Here is a 6924-nt window from a genome sequence, read left to right on the forward strand (position 1 = left end):
AGTGGTAAGAGTTACATTTTTGTGTTGATGAATAATTTAGCAACAATTCTGTGTTACGTAAAATTACTGCTTTACTGCTGCTGGGGCCAGTGTTCGTACAAAGTGTTCTTCTAAGCCCAGTTATGCAAGTTAAAGCTTGCTAGTTTTATCCTGTGCATCTGTCATTAGACAGAATTTTTCCAGGTTCAGACTGGGAATCAGAGCAGGTCTTTCATTCCAGGAGAGGGCTGTTCCCCTTCCTCATTCTCATTTGTAGTCCTGATCATCCTAGCTATTTTCCAAATAGTCAGTTTTGCACTCGGTTGCATCTATCAATTAGTTCCGGTTTTCTCCACAGAGAAGGATGCTGTGTAATGTTTTTCCATATAAACGCCATGGAAATCATCCGTCATTATAGACCTTTGCTTTATATTAAGGAGCAAGCTAAGACACCATTTCCATGCAGAAGGGCCACAGATTTCATCCCTCTACCCTGCAGCTGAAGCCTGTGCACTTACGTGGGCAGGGAGCACAGAATATGGACAGATTTGGATTTATCTTGTTTTGGTTTCAAGTTTGAAATTGTTCCTTTGAGATTCTACCTCTTCTGTGCTCAGAAGGGGATTAAAAGATTAGGGAATGAAAACAAAGAACAATATTATTGCCACCCAAAAGCACGCTTGTAAGGATAAAGTGAGATTGAAAAGCTGCAGTAATTCAACTCCAGGACACATCCAGAAATGGAGACACTCATGGGTTTCCTTAGGACTCTGCATGTCAGCTACTGCTTCTGCTGTATTCTACAAGTGTTGCCCAGAGATGCTTAGTTGAAAATGCAAATATGTTCAAGGCTGAAGGATCAAAGAACAATTAAATTAAAAACTGCTGACAGGTCAATCTTAATAGTCATTTCCATGCTGAAATAAGTCAATAAACCTTAGCTTGCAATAAATCTTACCACATAAAGGTGGGCTTGCATAACAGGAAAATGTAGTAAAATATAGCAATATATTTTATGCAAATGCTTTTTGTAAGTAATGAGTAGCATGTTTTATTCATCTTGTCCTGGCATCAAAGCGGTCAAGAAGGCATTGGACTTCTGGAATGGGTTAATCCTTTGCAGCAGCAGTATGCTGAGCAGGCAGAACGTCTTCTATTTATATTACTATTTACTTATATTTGTAAATACAGGTCTTAATTGAGCTCCTGAGCCCTGCTGTGTCTGGTACTGTGCAAACACAACATGAGTGACTGTCCCTGCCCCAAAGACCTTTACAAACTAGAAAAGTCAGAAGAAGAGAATGGGAGCAAAGCAGTCAGGCGACTTGCCTGAGGTCACCCAAGATGTTAGTGATGGAGGCAAAACCAGAGCTCGGGACTCCTCTCTCGTATTTTGTCCCTGTTTTCCAAGTCATGCAGCTTCCTGGCCTATATACTAAATACAGTAAGTATGGATGAAATAAGGAACAAACGTAACCTCTCATGGTATAGTTCAAGCTTCAGAGAGACAGGGAAAGAAGCTGTTCAGCTGGCTTTCATACCAGACACCTTAATGTACCTCTGTGTTTTTACTTATTCTCCCAAATGCATAAAGCATGAAATATTAGATAATATTCCTAGATACTTGTATCTATAACTAGACACATCTCCAACGAACGCATAATGCAAGAGGGAGATGGGATACAGCTGCTAAATTTGAAACATTTTCTGCATGGTAGAAGTTCCCTGACAGTTCTCTCTCCGTTACAGCCACCTGTAGCCATACTCCCCGCTATCCCCGAGGGAAGACCTGAGAGGAAAAAGTTCCTGATATTGCCGCTTCAACAGCGCCCGAGCGCTTTAACAAGGATCTTTCTATTAGCCTCTGTGTAAACAGGATAGCAGCCCAGGCAGGCAGCTCCGGGTGGAGCACGGGTCATTTTAAATCATTTACACGTTCTAAATCATTGGGCACGATAGGCGAAGAAGTAGATCTTGTGTTACATACTGCACTTGGGAGGTGATGGAGATGATTTCAGACTAATAAAATTCCCAACAAGTGACCCAGCACAGGAGAAGTCCTGTTCTCAAGGAAAAGCCTTACATCAGCACCGGCTCACAACTCGCCCTTCTTTTCACAGTGGAAAGACTGGGGATTTTAATCCCGACTCTAAAACAAGTCTAAACTTGGTGAGTGCAGTAATTGCACAAGCAAAGAAAGGGCTTGGGGACGGCCTGTACTTCACCCCCCCCTTTTTCTTTTTTTTTGCATTGAAACAGAAGAGCTGTTCTTAGGTTTGTGTGGTCTCCGGCAAGATGCAGTACCTCACTTCCAGAGTGTTTTTCCTGGCGCTAACAGACCGCACAGAGCCCAACCCAGGGTAATAACATGCTGCATGTTCCCAAAACTGGGAACAAAAGGTGAGGATTTCTTGTTTTCCTCAGGATGCTGATCTCATGTTACATTACTGAGGGTGCAATGTGAATGAGATTTCAAAATGAATTTCAACCAGGTCCCTTTGCGTACCTTCTCCTTTAACCAGAAGAAAGTTTTCTACTGTTACCAAAAATGGGGAAAATGCACATTTGCCTCATATGCCCAGGACAGTAAATTGTCACCAACAATCAAAGGTGGGATTAGAAAAAATAGGTTAATTTTCAGGGGAGGTTTCTCCCAAGAGCAGGTAACGTTTTTCTCCAGAGCAGCAAACCTGCCAGCACTGGACTCTGCCAGTGAAATATCAAATGGAAGGCGTAAACCTGGTTTTATAAGAAATACATCCCAGCTCTGCCTGACCTGTGCCTAGGGGCAGATTTTATTTTTAAGTGTGTGAGGCAGAATTATCGGAGATGAAGAATCATGAGTCAGACCCGCAAAATTATGAGACCGGTCTCCAGCATGATGAGGGTTGCATTTTTTCTGTTTTTAAGGAAACAGCTTCTGCGTGTGGTTTGGTCTGCCTGATTTCTGAAGCTCCTTTGTCTGTCCGTGGGGTGTGGGTACGACTGTCAGCACTGTCCACTCTCGCCTCATCCCCCCAGTTGCGCTGCAGGGCCAGGCAGGGAAACCCAAACCAGCCCCAAAGGCAGCGGGTCCGGGAGAAGGGATGTTGTGTCAGCACAGCACTCAGCCAGCCCTAGTGAGCATGGCTCCGTGCTCAGCCCCCAACCATGCTAAAATCTCCACACAGGGTATTAATTGCTGCTTAAAAGGGAAAAGAAGCAGAGTAAGAAGGATTAAAGCACAATATTCCCTGTGAGCACTGTCATCATGCCGGGAAGCCTCCCTGCCTGTTGGACTTCTGAATATTTGACCCACATTTGCCGGTGAGCACTGAAAGGTAGTCCAAACCAGTGCTCAAAAAAACCCCAGCCAGATTACTTATTAAGATGTTTTTTGTAGTGTTGAAGGGAAAAAAAGGAGCCTGTCTTTAAAGTTTTTGCTCAGGCCTGGTCCACTCATAGGTTTTGTACTGGTACAACTGTTTCCATTAGAGGTGTGATATTTTTTACCAAAATAGATAAACCAGTATAACCACTAGTTGGGGCACACTGTTGTACTGGCACAAAGATGCTTATTCACCTTCTTGTATGGAAATAGAAATTTCAGCATAAATAGGCATCTTTATACTGGTATAGCCGTTTCTACCCTAGGGAAATGATACCATTTTTACTATACCAGTATAGTTACAATTTTGTGTGTGGCCAAGCCTTCGCAGTGGTACACCTGCTGTCTAGAAAAGTCCTCATGGTAACCAGTGCCTCGCTGTGCCAAAAAACTGCAGAAAGTCAATGAGATATTCAGGTGTTGGTTATTCCACTGGATCAGGCTATCAAGATCTGGAGGAGGAGGAGGGGTGCTTTCATTTACTTTTGTTGGCTGGTAGAATAATCCCTGTATCTGGCATTGACTGGCAATGGTTTTGCTGGTATCCAGAGGGAGCGGACAGATAAAATGAGAGTCAATTTTTGTAACATGTTACCATGAGGAAGAGTTGCTCTTAGAGTGTCTGCCTAAATTCATTTTATGGAAGAAGAATAAAGCTTTGGTAGCCGAAATGTGTCACTGTGTGTCTCCCTGCTTTGGAAATGAGCATCCTTCCCTTGCTCACACATGGGTATCTCCAATTCGCATCAGCACCATGTAGAAGCAGAAAGCCATTATCCTCTGAGAGAATAGCCTATTCAGTTGCCATCACTTACAGGCAGTATATGCTAGGCAAAAAAAGGAGAAATACAACTTTTAAGGGTAGTCAGCAGTTATGCGAAGCTTTTCACCTTATAATGCCTTGCAAACTCTAGTTATATTTAAACTCATGTCGCTAGAGTACGTATGTGCGAGTCTATCTGTGGGGGTGCTCTGTCCTTTTTTATATGCTCTACATAAACATACAAGAAAGATAACACTCAGTAGGTCAGTATATGTTAACAGGAAAATGAGTGAACTGTGCATAGCAGTGGCTGGAAAACAGTCGAGCTGCTGCTGTCAGGACTCCTGTGGGAGGGGAGGGGAGGGGAGGGGAGGGAAGGACATTGTCTCACAGCCTCTAGTTGCACTAAGAAATGGAATCAGCTTCTTCATTTATGTGCTAAGAAAGGTAACATGAAGAATGGGGTGGAAATGATTTCTAAATACCTGCTGACAGTGCGATTACTTATGGTGTTACTGACAGTATGCAAGCTGGTGACCCAAGTCCTATCCCGCTACATACAAATGCACAGTTTTCCTCTCTTTACCTTTAATAATTTAGAGGTCGTTTTGGCAGTGTGAAAAAGACATTAATTCACCTGCTGTCCTGATGGCCATTATGAGAAAAGCACAAAGTCAGAGCAGTAGCTTGATTTTTATGACTGAGGTCTTCTGCAGACATGAGTCTATTCTTCAGCTGCAAAGCTCTGTGGCCCTTGAAGCCAAGCTGCAGGGGTGAAGGTCACTGCTCTGCCAGTAACCATGTTGCCATTACATGAAGTTTTAATCAGCAAATACTGGGCAAATACAGCTCTGGTACTGGGCTGATAAATATAATAGAATTTGCCCCACAGATGACTGCAGGTCCTCGTTGTTAAATCAGCTCTGGCTATTTACCTTTCAGTTGCAGCTTAAACGTATGAAATGTGCCATAATCCATCTTTTCCCACATCAGAGACTTGAAGAAACTGCTTTCCTGTAGCATTGCCTATAGAGGTAACATTTCCTCATTTGCCTCGCGTATCAAAATTCAAGGCAATCAGTCATTCATTCTACATCATAAATAATACATGTACCCAGCCAAACACAAAAGGCTGTACTTCTGTCTGCTTTCACTCCACACTTTAATAAGAGCATCTGAATTTCAAGATGAAATGTGCAATCTCATATTTAAATCATTAGGTCCCAGTGTGCTATTCCATCTCATTTTTGCAAGGCTGGGGTGGCCAACATGGTCAAAGAAAGAAAGAAAGAAAAAGACTTTATCAGCAGAACAAATGTAACTGATTCATGTTGAAGAGGAAACAGGTTACCCATAGAGGGTAAAGACTTGCTGGAGATTTGCGAGGGAGCTGTAAATCAGTGGTTTTAGACCACAGTGAGGTGCACCTCCCCTGTGGTACAGTGTCCTGCAGTAATGAGCCCTCAGCTCCTCTGTCAGCCCTTTCCTGGGATTTGATGTGTTTTGCTGAAAGGGTAGCAGTCCAACTTACAAAATGCATGTGGCAATTTTTGGGAAACTGGAACAATCGCCCAAAGGAAACAAAATTTCACAATCTCAGTATGTGGCTGGGAGCTAAAACCTTCTGGTTTCTGAGCAGGTTCTGGCCATGATTCCCTCTTTGGAACAGAGGATGGTCCTGAGACCCAGCAAGCCTGGGTTACATTTTTGCCTCCTCGCAGACTTCCTCTGTGACCCTAGGCAAGTCACTTAATTCTTGCATACCCCAGTTTCCAGTCCTTTGTTTGCACAGGATATCCCCTCTGCTGGCCTCCCCTGTCCTATCTGTTTCAAAAGAAATGTGTCAGAGAACAAGGAGGCATCTGAACTGCTGTGTATTTGTTAAGCACCGGGGAGGTCCAAGGCTTGGGCAGCAGTTGTGATCCTCCTAACATACCACTATTATAACAAGGCGGCGATTAATTTAACCCATCTATGCTAGTTTCTCTGGATGTGAAACTGCAGATATTTACGGTGGGTTGCTGACTCAGAAAGGTGTTGCGGGTAATGTTCGTGAGGCACTTTGTTGATTAAAGGTGCTAAGTTGTCTTTGCTGCCAGAAGATCTCAGCAAGTGCTCGTATTAATGCATTGGGCACAGGAGTATCTAAGCAAATGCTACAACTCTTATTAGTTTTAGCACAAGCAGGAGCAGGACCTCAATCACAATCCAAAAAGGAGTGAGAAAAATTTGGCAGGCAAAGTACAATATATTGTCATGTCATCTTTATATAACAATTTAGCCAAAAAAAATAAGGTCACCTATAAATCCAGATAGGCCCAGACAACTGAACTCTAAAGCTAGTTTACAGAAAAGGTTTCCAAAGCACACATGGTCTTGTATGAGATTAAAAATGGATAAAAATGTTACCTTGGACCACAATAACCTGGGCAATACCAGGACCACTCTCAGCAGTGACAGCTTAGGCACAGAATAGCTGCAGAAGTACATGATTAAAGCATGTAGAATGGGTAACACTAGCAGAAGCATCATGCCTTGCCCCCTAGTTACACCCACGGTAAATTTTGCCCAGCTAGTTAAGTCTTCTGTGATGCCCAAAGCTGCTCTCCCTCTTCTGTGATGCCCCTTATAGGACCTTTCAGGAAGCAAAGAGGAGATCAGAAACAGAGGACCTTTAAGGGGAGCTAACTAGGCTGTGGTGGAGGGCTACCGGCTGCAATCACAAGACAACTGTAACCCAAGTAAGCTCGTTCATTAATAGTCCACTTTGGGCTAGTTGCGGTCTTTCGGGCAGGTTGCTTGTCCCTTGCACCAT

Source organism: Gavia stellata, chromosome 3, assembly GCF_030936135.1.
Source record: "Gavia stellata isolate bGavSte3 chromosome 3, bGavSte3.hap2, whole genome shotgun sequence".
Classification (NCBI taxonomy): domain Eukaryota; kingdom Metazoa; phylum Chordata; class Aves; order Gaviiformes; family Gaviidae; genus Gavia; species Gavia stellata.